Genomic DNA, 16,617 nt, shown 5'->3' with positions numbered 1-16,617 from the left:
ACTCACTGAAGAACACACTGGTGAAGTCTCTACTGAAGAAAGCCAACCTGGACAAGGAGCAACTAAAAAACTATCGCCCCATAGCTAGCCTACCTTTTTTAGCCAAGGTAGTTGAGAAAGCCATGAATACACAACTCTCAGAGTTTGTAGAGAAGCACCAACTACTGGACAACACCCAATTTGGCTTTCGCAAGTACCATGGTACTGAGACTGCCCTAATTAAAGCGACGGAGGATATACGAGTGATTCGGGACCAGGGAGGAACAGCGATACTGGTACTGCTCGATTTATCCGCAGCTTTCGACACGGTCGACCGCAAGATTCTGGTGGACCGTGTCGGAAAGATGGGCATTCGCCACCTGGCAAAGAACCTGCTTTCTTCCTTTTTGGCTGGGAGAACGCAGGTGGTCACATTGGGGCATTTTCAATCAGACAAGCTGTCACTGCCGTGTGGGGTACCCCAAGGCTCATCCCTAAGTCCGACAATATCTATGTGTCGGACCTGGCGTCTGTCATCAAGGCCCATGGGATGAGCCTCACCTCCTACGCAGATGACATGCAACTTGTGCTGGCCATCAATGGTGATGGAGAGAGGGTAGCAGAAATGTTTCAAGGGGGCATGCGGGCGATTGGAGAGTGGATGGCATCCAATTGCCTAAAATTAAACTCCGAAAAAACGGAGGTGGTCATCTTCGGACACCTCTCACCCAGTTGGTCTAATACTTGGTGGCCACCTACGTACGGGACCCCCCCTAAACCGGTACCCACTGTCAGAAATCTTGGAGTGACTTTTGACGGGAACCTGAATTTCATGGCCCACGCAAACAAAACAGCAGCCACCGCCCATCATAAACTCAGGTTGATTAAGAAAATTCTACCGTTCCTGCCAGTCGCAGCAGGAAAGACACTGGTAAGCTCCTTAGTGTTGTCTTCCCTTGATTACTGCAATGGCTTATTCATCAATGCCCAGGCTAGAGTGACTAATAAACTGCAGACAATCCAGAACGCTGCAGCCCGTCTCCTGACTGGAACCCCGAAGTTTATGCCAATTACGGAGACCATAAAAAATCTTCATTGGCTCAAGATCCGGAACAGGATTAAGTTCAAAACCCTTTGTATAGTATACAAGGCTCTGCATAACCACCAAGGTCCTCACTTCCTGAAAGCCCATCTTAGGTTCCACTTACCCACAAGATTGCTCAGATCTAACAACCTCTATCTTCTGTTGGTACCGCGAACCAAAACAGTCACCTGGGGTGATAGGCGTTTCCTGGTGGCTGCTCCCAGATTATGGAATTCATTGCCAGTAGCCATCAAGGAAAGCCCGTCCCTGATGCAATTTCGCAGAAAAATAAAGACCTGGCTGTTTTGTCACGAATAGCTGCCGACTTAGCCTCTGTGGGAATTCTACGCATTGCTTTTAGCGGCGAGACGCCTACGGGCATTTGTTCGCGCTGTATAAATCGTAAAAAATAAATAAATAAAAACAAATAAAAACGTCAAAAGGCACCCCTGCACCCTGCGCCCAACTCCTGGGTTCCTACCTATCCTCCAAGATTCCAACTTACCTCTCGAAGTGTTGGTCACTCCTGAAGAATCTCGGTCCTCGAGCCTGCAGCCTTTGTTCATCTCCCAAGATCTCCATTGAATAACATTGAGCGCCCAACGGCTCAAAAATACCCTGCACCCAGCCACCCGAGTGCCCCTGGCAGTGCAACCTTTATTTATTTTTATTTATTTATTTATAGGTTTTTATAGCGCTATGAATAAACTCCCGAAGGAGTATCTCCGCGCTTATGACACCTAGAGTTGAGAGCTTAGATGGAGCTGCGGGGAGATATTTTAACACTTTAATACCAAAGGTCTAGTGAAAACCAGCGGATAAATGCTTAGCATAGGCTAAACAGAAAAGTTTTCAGACATTTTCTGAATTCTAGATGACTCCCACACTGTTTTAAAGAAAGCGGGAGGGAATTCCAAAAGCTTGGGCCTACCACAGACAAGGTCCTACCTCCTTGCCTTGCTTTGGTGATTTTTGGAATGTTCAACAAAAACTGTTCACCAGACCTAAGGGTACGTGTAGGAACGTAGGGAACAAACTTAGTAGCAAGGTACTCAGGTCCTAATTCATTAAGGCCTTTGTGGATTATACAGCCGATCTTAAAATTCACTCGCTGCCTTATTGGTAACCAATGAAGTTTGTGCAATAGAGGTCTAGAAGGAGACCTAGGGGGAGCATTGAGCACCAACCTCGCTGCTGTATTTTGTACCACCTGTAGGCGGTTGAGGACCTCTTCATTAGCTCCTGCCAGGAGGCCGTTGCAGTAATCAAGACGGCTGATAATCAGAGCTTGAACCAGGGTTCTCCTATAAGAATCCGGAAGGAAAGGAAAAATCCTCCAGAGGAGACCTATTACGTCCTAACCTACTCCCCCATTTGTCCTGAGCAAGTGACTAGGAGCCCAGCCCCCACAGCCAGATGGCCAGCTTGCCAGCAGCCACCAACCGAAGGCCCCCTGCCTCTCATTGGATAACATTGGGCCTAACTACCTCTGCACCCGGCTGCCCCTGTGCCTCTGAGGGTGTACCAATGGTAACTACCTGACCCTGGGAGACCCCAGAGTCTGTGCCCAGAACCTTAACTCTTCCAGTCGAGTACTTACCCAAAAGCCGATAACTCACTTTTCTTCCATAGGATAACATTGACTGGTTTTCACTTGAAAATTCTTCTAAGTGTGGAGTTTTGAAACATTTAAATATTCATCTAAAATAAGCCGAACAACGAATTCCGATTTACTCACCTGTTTTCAGGAGAGAATCCAGTGCTGCCCCTTTTAGCCCAGCACTGACCCTGAAAAGTAATTTTAACTGTACTTACCAGTAACTTGAATTTCCTTCCATAGGAATCCATTGTATGATTTTCACCAGAAAAGTTTGTGTTGATTTTCTAAAACTACATATAATCCTGTGACTTAAATGCATTCTTTCAATTGTTTACAGAAGATGCACCGGGGCTGATCCAGGATCCAACCCTGAGCTAGAAAAAGTAACAATCATTACTTACCTGCTAAGTGAATTTCCTCCCATAGGATAACATTGGTGATATTCTAGGGATAAAAGTTTCTAAGTGTCAACTTCTAAAATACAATAATATTCCTTAAAAATCACTACTGTAACCAAAGCACTTTTACTTAACTGTTTACAGGAGATGTCCCAGGATTGAATCCAGTCCTGTGGTTAGAAAAGTAATCCATAAAGTAACTAATTGCATTGATCTAGAAATTCCCATTGAGCTCAACGTTGCATTGTGTTTGAAATTGTGTTGCCTATTGCAACAACTGTAACTATTGTAATCAAAAAGTCTATTGCCTATTTGAAAAGTGTGAGGCCAGAATCCAATTTAAACTGGCTTGCATCACCCACAAGGCTCTCTACTCCAAGTCCCCTGCCTTTCTCGCACAGAAACTTGTTCTATCTGGCTGAGCCAGAAACTCCCGGTCCGGCAGAGCCCTTTTGCTCCAACCTGCACGCTTCAAGAAAAAAAGAATGTACAATCGGGCTTTCTCCGGAGCCGCACCAAGAATATAGAACTCACTCCCACCCGCCATCAGAAAAATACCATCTCAAGCTCACTTCAAAAAGGAGACCAAAACTTTCCTAGTGAGCAAATTCCTCTCCTAATGCTCACATTACACTCTCCTCCGTAACCTGACTTTACCTATCGTTACGGCATTATCCTTGGCCCCCTCTCCTTTTGTAACCTACCCGGCTCTGCCGAACAATCTTCCAGGGTGTTGACTGCTTTTCTAGCTTATTGTATCATTGTGTGCCTATCCCATCTGAAAGAAACAGGTTAGTATTAGATTCCTTACCTTAGAATATCCCCAGGCGTCAGTCTGGATCCGGAAACTTTTGCGTAGCAGTACCCCTGCGCGTCGGTAGGCGTCTGCAGGCGTCTCCTGCGGCTCCGCGTCCTACGTCGGCGGCGTGCGCCGTGATGACGTCGCTGGACTATATAGACGCCGCCTCCGCGCGCTGACGTCAGTTCTTCTCTTTTCCGCGCCAGTTAGCGCAGATCCGAAGAGCAGTACTCCGGTCTTTGACCAAAGTTTATGAATCTTTCCTGTTACTCTTAAGGTGCCGGTAGGATGCCCGGTTTTAAGAATTGTGACGGCTGTGACTGCACGATGTCGGTCACGGACCATCACCGCCTCTGCCTCCGGTGCCTGGGCCCGGACCACGACGTGGACGCCTGCGTCGATTGCCGGGCCTTGACGAATAAAGCTAGACGGGAGCGGTCCCGCAAGCTACTCGAGCTCCGGGTGTCGGCCCCGCGTCGAGAGCGGTCCCGGTCCGGACGGAGGTCTAGGGAGCGTTCGCGGAGCCGTCACGAGCGCTCCGGGAGTCGTCACCATTCCTCTGGTTCCTCAGGTAGGAAGCACAAGAAGTCGGGGCGTCGTCATCGTACCCCCGACTCCCCCCGACGCTCGCGCGATGCGGCCGGGGGTTCGGGTGGCCCCACCCCCGCGGCTCCGCGTGAGTCGCCGACGCGGCCTGCTCCATACCCTGCGGTCCCTGGGCAGGGCGCGTAGCCTGAGGAGATAGAGGCGTTCCTCATGGCCATGAGGGCACTGTCTCCTCCGACGGGGCCGACGGCGCCTGCGGGCCCGGTGGTCCGTCCGGGGGCCCTAGCGATTCGGGTGCTCCAGCCTCGACGCCGTCGGGTGCTCCGGCCCCGACGTCGCCGACGGCTCCGGCCCCGGCGCCGCAGGGACCTTCAGGGTCGACGCCGGCTGGTCAACCGGCCTCTCCGGCGCGATTCCATCGGGGCAACCCACGGCGCCCCCCCCGCGCGGCGCCGGGTCTCCGGCGCCGGCTCCGGGCGGCGGCGCCCCCATTCCCTCTCCGACTCCGGCCGCGGAGTTGAGCCGGCGTCGCCCGACGCCGAGTCCGACGCCGATGGGGCCTGTTGACCCCGGGGAGCCGGTCTACATTGTTGACTCCGAATATGGTGAGGATGTAGATTGCGGAGAGGAGTGGGAGGGGTCTGAGGACCCTCTGACCCGCGAGTGTCAGTACGATGTGGACTGGACAGGTGACTTGGGTGACGCCAGTGGTCTGGATGACTCCCCCAACCCTGGCTTTGTCTCGCCTCCTACCGTGGCTACGGAGGAGGGGGCAGCTTATTCAGTGGTGTTGATGAGGGCTGCCAAGGCCTTACACCTTGAGCTCCCCGTCGCGGCCGTGAGGACTAACATCCTCACTGAGGTACTCAAACCGCAGTCATGCCCACAGGAGCCACTACTGCCATTCAATGAGGCCTTAACTGACGTTCTTTTGGGCACGTGGTCCAGGCCCGCTTCAGGTTCGCCTGTTGATAGGAACGTGGCCAGACGCCACCGTCCGTGTACGGATGACCCAAAGTTCTTGTCCACCCATCCCACCCCTGAGAGCCTGGTGATCCAGGCCTCGACTTCCCAGACCGCATTCCCGTCGGCCCCGCCCGACCGGGAATCTAAGAGGTACGACCAGTATGGTAAGAAGGTCTTTTCGTCCCTGACTCTGGGACTGCGGTCTTGCAACACCGCGTGCCTCTTGGGCCGCTACACCCACTCTCTGTGGGATACGGTCGCGGAACTGCTGCCTGAATGCCCGCTGGAGGTACGGGCTAAGCTCGGCAAGGCTATGATTGAAGGCCGAGACGCAGCACGATACTCCATAAGGTGTGGTCTTGATACGACCGACTCACTGGGCAGGGCGATGTCCACGACGGTGGCGATTCGTCGCCACGCCTGGCTGAGATCCGCCAATTTCTCGGCAGATGTCCAGACTGCATTGATGGACATGCCGTTTGATGGCAGTCGCCTGTTTGGCGACAAAGCGGACCACGCGCTGGAACGCTTCAAGGACTCCAGGGTCACGGCCAAGTCCTTGGGTCTCTCGACCCAGCGCCAGCAAACGGGTTCGTTTCGCTCCTTTCGTGGCCACGGAAGGTGCGGTCCCACACGTGCTGCCAGCCACGCGCCGCAACAGACTTCTCAACGCGGCGGCGGCCGTGGGAACCGCCGTGGTGGCGGTCGGGGACAGCGGCGAGGTCAGACCACACCTCCCCCCGCAGCATCCGCCTCTAAATCCTCCTAGTCCATGCTTTCAGGCCCATGTGACGCCGGTGGGCGGCAGGGTTCGCCATCACCTCTCCCACTGGCGCACAATAACATCGGACAGGTGGGTGCTGCAGCTCGTCCGAAGGGGCTACTCCCTCCCCTTCGAGACCACTCGTCCAGCCATGCCACTGCAGAACCACCGTGTGTCGGGGGACCACTTGACACTTCTGCAGGAGGAAATTACGGCCCTCTTGGCCAAGGGGGCCATCGAGCGCGTTCCTGGGCCAGAAGTAGGATGTGGTTGCTATTCCCACTACTTTCTGGTACCCAAGAAGGACAAAGGGGGCCTACGTCCTATCTTGGATCTACGGAACGTCAACGGCTTCCTCCGGAAGGAGAAGTTCAAGATGTTGACTTTGGCTCAGGTCTTGGCTGCTCTAGACCCGCTAGACTGGATGGTAGCGTTGGACTTGCAGGATGCGTATTTTCACATCCCCGTCCTGCCGGCCCACCGGCGTTACCTGCGGTTCACGGTAGGCCACGAGCACTTTCAGTTTATCGTGCTCCCATTCGGCCTTACCAGCGCCCCACGGGTGTTCACAAAGGTGATGGCGGTGGTCGCAGCCCATCTGCGCCGGTTGGGGGTTTCAGTCTTCCCCTACCTGGACGACTGGTTGTTGAAGGCGGGCTCGCCCCAGACAGTCGTCCACCACCTTCAGATGACGGCAGACCTCCTGCACGAGCTGGGGTTTTCCATCAATGTGCCGAAATCACACCTATGTCCCTCTCAAAAGCTCCTTTTCATCGGAGCGGTTCTCGACTCGGCGCAGTTTCGGGTTTCTCCTCCGGAACGGCGAGTCCGGGATATACAGGCTTTGATTCCCATCTTTCAGCCGTTATCCCGGGTTTCGGTCAGGTTGACGCTGCGGCTGCTGGGGCTGATGGCTTCCTGCATCCTTCTGGTGCATCACGCCCGGTGGCGGATGCGAGCTCTGCAGTGGGACCTGAAGTTTCAGTGGGCCCAGCATCAGGGCAACTTGTCCGACCATGTCTTGATCTCGGAGGGCACTGCGAGACAACTGCAATGGTGGCTTACAGACCGCGATTGGGTCAGAGGCAGATCCCTCTCCCTTCCCCAACCGGAGCACGTAGTTGTGACGGACACGTCCCTCCAGGGCTGGGGAGGCCACTTGGGAGAGGCGGAGATCAGAGGCATCTGGTCTCCGGCGGAGTCCCGGCTCCATATAAACCTGTTGGAGCTGCGGGCGATCCGCCTAGCACTGAAGGCATTCCTCCCCTTTGTCAACGGGAGTGTGGTGCAGGTGTTCACGGACAACACCACCGCCATGTGGTACTGCAACAAGCAGGGCGGAGTGGGGTCGTGGACCCTTTGCCAGGAGGCTCTGCGTCTCTGGCAATGGCTCGAACGTCAGAGCGTGACTCTGACGGTTCAACACCTGGCAGGTTCTCTGAACGCCAGGGCGGACGAACTCAGCCGTCGGTGCTCGGTGGATCACGAATGGCGTCTGGACTCGGACGTGGCGAAATGCCTCTTTCTGCAATGGGGAGAGCCTTGGTTAGATCTATTCGCCACAGAAGAGAACGCGCAATGTCATCAGTTCTGCGCGTTGGAGTTTCCAAGACGGCACTCGCACGGCGACGCCTTTCGGCGCGCGTGGAGTTGCGGTCTATTGTACGCCTTTCCGCCTATACCACTTCTGCCCAGAGTGCTGAAGAAGATCAGGCGTGACCGGGCCCAAGTTATCCTTGTGGCTCCGGACTGGGCTCGAAGGTACTGGTATCCCGAGCTACTCAGCATGTCAGTCGGTCCCTCGATCCGCCTGCCCCTTCGGGAGGACCTTCTGTCGCAGCAGCAGGGGACGGTCCTCCACCCGAACCTGTCCAGTCTCCACCTCCATGCGTGGAGATTGAGCGGCGACAGTTGAGGCCATTTGACTTGCCTCCTGAAGTTTGTGATGTGATTCTGGCAGCCAGGCGTCCCTCCACTAAGTCGGTATACGCCTGCCGGTGGAACAGATTTGTGGCATGGTGCACAGCAAAGGCTGTGGACCCTCTTTCTGCCCCTCTCTCCGAGGTTCTCCTCTTTCTTCTCTCTCTTGCCCAGCAGGGCTCTGCTCTGGGTACTATCAAGGGCTACCTTTCTGCCCTTTCGGCCTTTCTAAGGCTGCCTGATCAACCTTCTTTGTTCAAGTCCCCTATTGTAACGAGATTCTTGAAAGGCATCACGCACATGTATCCACCTGTTCCGTTTGTGATGCCTCAGTGGGACTTGAACCTGGTTCTGACCTTCTTGATGTGTGCTCCCTTTGAGCCACTTCATTCCTGTCCTCTCCGTCTCCTGAGTTTAAGACGGCCTTCCTGGTTGCCATCACCTCTGCCAGGAGAGTGAGTGAGCTCCAGGCTCTTTCTGTCAAACCTCCTTTCATGTCCATTCATCCAGACAAGGTGGTTCTGAGAACTAGACCTTCTTTCCTGCCCAAAGTAGTCTCTGCTTTTCACATCGGGCAGTCCATCACCTTACCCTCCTTCTTCCCGCCTCCGCATCCTTCAAAGGATGAAGAGCGACTCCATCGTCTGGACCCAAAACGTGCGCTTTCATTTTATATGGATCGCACTCGCCAGTTCCGGATGGATGACCAACTGTTTGTTGGCTACGTGGGTGCGAAGAAGAGACAGGCGGTGCATAAACGGACCATCTCTCGGTGGGTCGTCCTGTGCATCAAAGCGTGCTACTCTTTGGCTCGGAAGGAGCCTCCTGTTGGGCTGAGGGCCCATTCCACTCGGGCCACGGCGGCTACTACTGCCCTGGGCCGGGGAGTCCCCTTGCAGGACATTTGTCAGGCGGCTACATGGGCCTCGCTGCACACGTTTACACGGCACTACTGCCTGGACAGTCAAGTCCGGAGGGATGGCTTCTTTGGCCGTTCTGTCCTCCAGGACTTTCTGGTGTAAGCTGTATTGGTTCGCAGACCCACCACCGGGGTTGGTATTGCTGGGGTATCTATTCTAAGGTAAGGAATCTAATACTAACCTGTTTCTTTCAGATGAACAAGTTACTTACCTTCGGTATCGATATATCTGTAAGAAACAGTAGTTAGTATTAGATTCCTTACGCCCCGCCCATCCTCCCCGTTCTGCGAACTGATACCTAGGGTTAAGGACAGCCCTTTCAGGGCCCTAGTTTCAAATGGCACCAGTGTTGGTTCTCACATGGCTCTGCGTGTTCTGGCGCGGAAAAGCTGTGTACAAAGAACTGACGTCAGCGCGCGGAGGCGGCGTCTATATACTCCAGCGACGTCATCACGGCGCACGACACCGACGACGGACGCGGAGCCGCAGGAGACGCCTGCAGACGACGCCTACCGACGCGCAGGGGTACTGCTACGCAAAAGTTTCCGGATCCAGACTGACGCCTGGGGATATTCTAAGGTAAGGAATCTAATACTAACTACTGTTTCTTACAGATATATCGTTACCGAAGGTAAGTAACTTGTTCAATAGGCAGTTGGATATTAAGATTGTTTTTCTTGCCATGTACTGTATCCTTCTGTGTTCCCTATCCCTTCTACTCCCCTCCCCCCCCTTTTTTTTTTGTCCTGTTATCCCTCCCGATACTACTGTAAAGCGCTCTGATACCCTCACGGGTCTGGTTTGCGCTCTATAAAACACTAAATAAATAAATACATTTAACTAAAGTAACTCATTCTGAGAAAGTAAATTTTGATACGTTGTTGGTTCTAAAATAAAACAACTATATATTTTGATACAAAACCATTGGCCTAGAGTTCAGTTCTTGAGTGTGTGAGACCATTTGCTGACTGAGTGTGTACAACAAATGCTTTACACTGTCCTCTGATACTGCCTTACTGCTCGATCAAGCTACCACTTTAGAGAGTAAGGTTATATTTAACTGTAGCCTCTGCCAAACCTCTGGGGACTGTGGACTCTATACACACTGTACCTTACTTTGGTCCAGTATATATAGAGCCACTTTCTTACAAGAGGACATTCTTGTTCATATTGCAGGAATGCTTGTGTTTTCAAATAAGGATCAAAAACGTATTCACCATCAGTTGCAGCAAGAGAATTAACCCATTGTATCCATCTCAGATGAAAAGCTTTTGCATTCGGAATGCTAGCTTTTGTCACTGCCTCTAAGGCTGGTACAGGTGTTACGACCATAATGTGTTTTCCCTGTGCTAGGGCTCTTTCTTTTGCTACAGCGGATTGAACTGCTGTCAGAATTTTTTCTGTTGATGTAAATTTCATTTCTGCTTGCGTGTACAAATGTGATTTGTATGCAATTGGTACTTTTTCACCTTCGTTAAAAGTTAAGTAGGTGAATCCGCATTGACCTGGAATGAGTCGTATCACTAAGTTGCGTACGTTTGCGCGTGTTTGTAAATGTTTAGTTGCTAACATGTCTGTAGTGAACGCAAAATTTCGGTGTGTTTTTGTGTCCAATTTATTGTTTTAAAATCAGGTTTGATTAATTCTTAGAGAGGTTTAACCCTTTCTGCATAGTTTAGAATAGACGTTCTTCCAAAATTCAGGAAACCTAGAATCGACTACGTTTTTCAGCTTTTTTGGAGGTTGGAGCAGAGCACACTTTTCTAAAAAGTTGGCTGCCAGGCTTTTGCCTTCACTTGACAGTTCGTATCCTAAGAAAAGGACTTTGAGATGGGCAATTCTTGATTTTTTTAAATTCAATTTATACCCTTCAGAGGCGAAGCCCAGTATAATGGTGTTCACCCTGTTCAAGTGCCTGTTCAGGTCTTCGTCTGTCAGATAGATATCATCGACATATGACAATGCCTCGTTACTCATAAGTTTGTAGTAACTCTGTTACCCTTGCTGAGAATAACCCCAGACTATTCTTGAATCCTTGAGGGAGACGACAGAACTGACGCTGTGTCCCCGTTATTGAGAAAGCGGTCAAATACCTACTTACTGGTGCAATGTTTTGACAAAAGAAACCATTTTATATGTGTAATGTGGTTTTGTATTTTTTACGTACAATGTTATTCATTAATGCTGTACTGTGTGCATTTTCCACTGCAAATGCTTGACAACAAGAGTTTAGATGTCTGTAATCCAAAACTATCTGGTTTGGAAACAGGAAACAAAGGATTGTTCATTGATGAGGTGCATATTTCAATCACCCCTTGGTATTCAAGTTGATATAAGATCTCCCTGACTTCTTTTTTAGGTCGAGTTTACTCGAACCTATTGTTGTCAATCCAAAAAATTCCTTTCCTAACAGGCGGATTCGGCGGATTTTGGACAGTGCACATGAGTCACGTGACTCCTCGTGGACGAGCATGCCCAGCCCAGCCTTCCCACTGCCAGCAGCATTTCTCCACGGCCGCCAGGCCACATAAAAGGCTTCCCCAGCACTGCCCCGCCCATCAATCACCCTCCCACTGCCACCCCCCTCCCTCTCCATATGGTGCGCTCTGCCTCAGGCCTCTGAGCCGTCCCTACGCTCCCCGCCCACTCCCATCCTTCACACCCTTTGTCATTACTTCGGCCCCGATCCTGAGCCGTCCCTATGCTATTTCACTTGTTTTTCAGCCTGGCTACCTCAAAGGGTTTCATTTCCTGGCTACTTCAAAGGGTTTCATTTTGCGGCAGATTTTCGTTTCTAATGCTGCCGCTAATGATTGTTAATCCACGCTGCTTTTTCGCCACGATGTGTAATCCTGGGCAATCACTGGATGTAAAAGTCAAATACATACCAATAAACTCGAAGCGCCTAAACACGTTATTGCTATCGTGAAGCGCGCATGAAGCATCCGAATTGCTGCTGCACGCAGGCCAGATGTCAACAAAGCCAGGGATTTCTCCAAAGCCCATGCCTTTTCCCGTTTCATCTATATCTGCAGCGTTTAACCCACGTCTTCACTGTGGCAACATACTTCATTTTTAGTGCACTTTCTATCTATTGGCTTTCCTACGGTGGCAGTAGGAGACATGCTTTTTAATCCACCCTTCTTTTTCGCCACGATGTGTAATCCTGGGCAATCACTGAATGTAAAAGTCAAATACATACCAATAAATTCGAAGCGCCTGCATGAAGCATCCAAATTGCTGCACACAGGCCCGATGTCGACAAAGCCAGGGATTTCTCCAAAGCCTTTTTGCGTGCGACGAGTTGCATAGGCCTCGGCATCAGCGCGCATTTAGTATCTGACTGTTATCGCTTGTTTTGTTTTGTTTTCTGGGTGATTTCATATAGCGCGAACTCCCACCCAAAACAGTGGCACCTTTTACATGAGAGCTAGTTGCATAGTACAAGAACACATTGCCTTCTCAAAGCCGCAGGAACATTAACTAATTCTCCCACAGTCACAGTATAGTGAGCTGACATTCTAACTTGTACCTGGCTTTCTAGCTTTTCGCTTGCAGCTCTGGGCATTACGCCACATTCTTGTGCTTTGAGTACATTGCCTACTGTCATGTCACTAATAGGGAGCTTTATTTATATAGCACACACAGCTCAGACGGAATCACAGGGGCTCATGCCACATCCAGCGCATTTTACATGTCCTGTTTTTACAAAATACCACTTTTTACCATTTCTTAATCTTACGGAAAAAGCTACACTCTACGCTAATATAAAGCTTACTTGGGCTCCCGCCTCCCAGGGTTGCACGCAGACATGCTCTATATTTGGCTGAAACTCCTACACTACACTATGATAGAATTGTAATTTTAAATTTGGTTTCACTTTTGTGTGCGCAGCTACCACTTTTCAGAGCACATTTTTTTCTCGTCTCCCCATTATAATACAATATTATTTAATACAATATTTCTCACATGTTATATTAAATGGTGCACTTGTTCCTTTTATATCGATTAACATGCAGGGAGTGCTCCAAAACCAAAATGCTATTTTGCTTCATTAGCAGCAACTCTATGCAGCGCCTCTAACGTTTCTTTCCTGCTCTTTTAAAACAGCTGAAACCAAACTTACAGCAACAGCGCACGGAGGGCTCAGAGAAATTGCCACACAGAGCTCCGGGGGAGGGGGGGGTTGGGGGGGAGTATTTGGGAATAGACTTTTTTTGCCCATTGTTAAATATCACAAACAAGGCTGCATTTTATGCTAATAGGGAGCGTTATTAATTGCACAGAGGGCCCTGGATGGAATCACAAGGAAGCATGCCACATCCAGCGCACTTTACACGTTTTCTTTTTACAAAATACCGCTTTTTGATCATTTCTTAATTTAACGGAAAAAGCTACACTCTACGCTAATATGAAGCTCTGTTGCGCTCCCTTCCTTCCATGAGTGATATTATACTAAAGGGGCATGCGTCCCTTTTTATTTGAATAAACATGCAGGGAGTGCTCCAAAACCAAAATGCTAATTTGCTTCCATAGCAATAACTCCATGCATCGGCGCAAACCCTTCCTTCGAGGGCCCTAGGGAAATTGCCACAAAGAGCTCCAGAGGAAGTCCCAGGGGCTTATGCCACTTCCAGCAGGTGATATTTTCGTGCCGAAACGTTACATATATTTAAATGATCACTTTTTACTTATTTCTAAATATTGCGAACAAATTTGTACCCTACCCTACTACACAGCTCCGTTATTAGCACACAATGCTCCAAATAAAGTCACAAGTGCTCACGCCACATTCAACACAGTTTACACATATTCTTTTTAGACAATACCACTTTTAACAGCTTTTTAAAATTAGGGATAAAACATCAGGGACGCTAATAAGGTGCTCAAATGCATCCAGCTGGAGTCACAAAAGATCATGTCACATCCATTGCACCAGACTTCATTGGAATGCGCTCCACTCGATCGCTGCCCCCCCAGGCTCTTGAAGTGCGACGCTTCGCCAGCGCTTCCCTCCCACTCGTTTACTACTGCCTCCCCACGACCTCAAAGCAATGCGCTTTCAGCCCTATCACTACCCCTCCCACCTCCCAAACAGCATTGAGCCGTGAAGACTTGTTTCACTTAACCGCTCTCTGCTGTCGGTATTTTACCCCCTCGAGCGTTTTCCGTGCGGCACTGAGCTGCACAGACACACGCTAATATGAGTGGCCACATTTTTAGATGATGTGAACACCGCTTTACTTTCTTATCAACCATCTCCAACCACCCACGGACAACACCGAAGGGCTCACATGCTAACAAACACACTGAAAAAAACGCAGCCATACTGGAATAAACACACTAATGTCTAATCGCCTTACAGATCAAAGATGACTTGAAGGTCTGGGTGTAAGAGGTGTTGGTTAACTTCTCATAATAACCTCCTGAACTCCTTTTCCCCTGTTGGCTCGATCTCAACGCCACAGCATCACTCAACGCCACAGCACCAATCAACGCCACAGCACCACGCAACACCACAGCACCACTCAATACCACAGCACCACTCATTTCAAATCTTTATTTCGGCTTCACGCCATAAAAGAACAGTTTATACATTACAATTCAATGAATAATTAAACATTCAATTAAAATATTAAACTCATTCTTTGAAACTGTGCAATACATGTTGAAAGACACTCGGAGCATGACAATAAAATCATATGAACACTGGAGGACACCACAATAATTCTAAGAGCAAATTCAGTTAAGTGGTACTATTGAAAAACAAATTCAAGTCCATAAAATGATAAAAACTCAGTTACAGCTGATGCCCCATTTTTTTCCTCTGGTAGCAAATAGAGAGTAAAAATCTACTAACACTAAATGTTATCTGTTGCGATGTGTTAGTAGTTAAGATTCTCAGAGCCTGAAGGCAGGAGCTCAAGCCTAATATTAGGCATATTGGTTTAATCCATCTTTTTCTTACTTGACCATACAAAGGGCAGAAAAAAAGAATATGCTGCTCATTCTCTATCTGATTGTTTTCACAAAATGAGCAAACGTCGTCCAATGCTTGAGAAGATGGATCACGGTTCCTTGCCCAACGAGCCAAAGTTGATTTTATTAAAAGATTACCATATCTAAAGTTTAAAAATAATGTTTTGGCAAGTGGAGGCTCTATTTCGTCCATAAACGTCTCCTAAAGGGGTTCAACCTTAAAGTTTAAGAATTTTGAGACTAGTGAGCCACTGATTGTGGAGTTTACAGTCATATTTGCTACGAAGGACCAAAAGGCTCTTTTCAGGACTAATTTGAGGTTAGGTGGTAACAGCTCAGGGTTCTCCCAAAAATGTTTCAGACCTATGTTATTGAACCAAGTACTAACATGTCTGAGCCATGGAATAGTTTTCTGGCTGTCCAACGCCATGATCTCTATCAGCCCATCTCTATAAGCTTGAAGTTCAGGGACATGCCACAATCTAACCCATAGCATTAGCGGTCTGATAAGAACATGATGGTGAGTTCTTTTAAAGTTGAGGTCCAGTTGCAAGGGTACTAATGGTGTACCTCTCGGAACCCTTACCAAGCTTCGCATAAAATTATTATCTTGGACACTAAAGGTCTCCTTGGACCCAGACCCCCATAATTCCGCACCATAAAGAACTGATGATTGAACTTTGAATTTAAATAGTTCCATTACTGGAGACACCGCTTTACTAGTGCTTAGGCTTTGCTCCCTAAGTATTGGTTTGACATTCTGAGCAAATAGCAGTTTGCTTTTTCCAATTGCGCTTTCCAGGTGAAGTTGGAATCTAGTGTCACCCCTAGATATGAAAAATGTGGCACTGATTCCAGCTTTATTCCTTTTAAAGTTAGGCAATCCTTGTCAGGTTTGGTTGGATTTAGGGCCATATATTTTGTTTTCTTTCCGTTAATCTCCAGCCCCTTTTGACTACAATAATCATTAAAAGTGTTCAATAAAGTCTGCAAGCCATTTTTTGTTTGGGATATCAAGATGGTATCGTCAGCAAATAATAGAGATGCTACCCTTTCGCCGTTCAGTTTAGGAGAGTCATTTTTACATCTCTCTAAATATGAGGGAATATCATTCACGAAAATGGAAAAAAGCGTGGGGGCCAGGACGCATCCTTGACGAACTCCACGTTCAATTGGAATTTTTCGTGTTAATTCGCCGTTTGGACCCCATCTAATTCTCGCAAAGTTCCCTTCATGTAATTTTATAATCTGAACTACTATATTATTTGGCATACCCGCTGCACTCAACGTTTTCCACAGAAGATCACGTGGCACTAAATCAAATGCTGCCCTTAAATCAACAAAGGCAACATATAAATGGGCCTTTTTTATCTTTACGTACTTCCAATAGAGGCAGCAGAATCTAAAAATCTGATCTATAGTGCTGACTTTTGTTCTAAACCCGGCTTGAAATTTGGTCAAAAATAAATTTTCCACCAACCAATTACTCACACGTAATAAAATATGACGTGAGTAGATTTTCTGAAGGATGTCCATTAAGCTAATTGGACGATAGTTGCAGGGGTCCTTCCTATCTCCTTTTTTATATATTAAAACAATTTCAGCTCCCTTCCAACTTTCAGGGAATTCTAAACTATATGATAATTTATTGCACAGATAGTTA

The sequence above is a fragment of the Lissotriton helveticus genome, chromosome 11 (assembly GCF_964261635.1).
Source record: "Lissotriton helveticus chromosome 11, aLisHel1.1, whole genome shotgun sequence".
NCBI classification, from domain to species: domain Eukaryota; kingdom Metazoa; phylum Chordata; class Amphibia; order Caudata; family Salamandridae; genus Lissotriton; species Lissotriton helveticus.
This window is presented reverse-complemented; position numbering follows the sequence as displayed.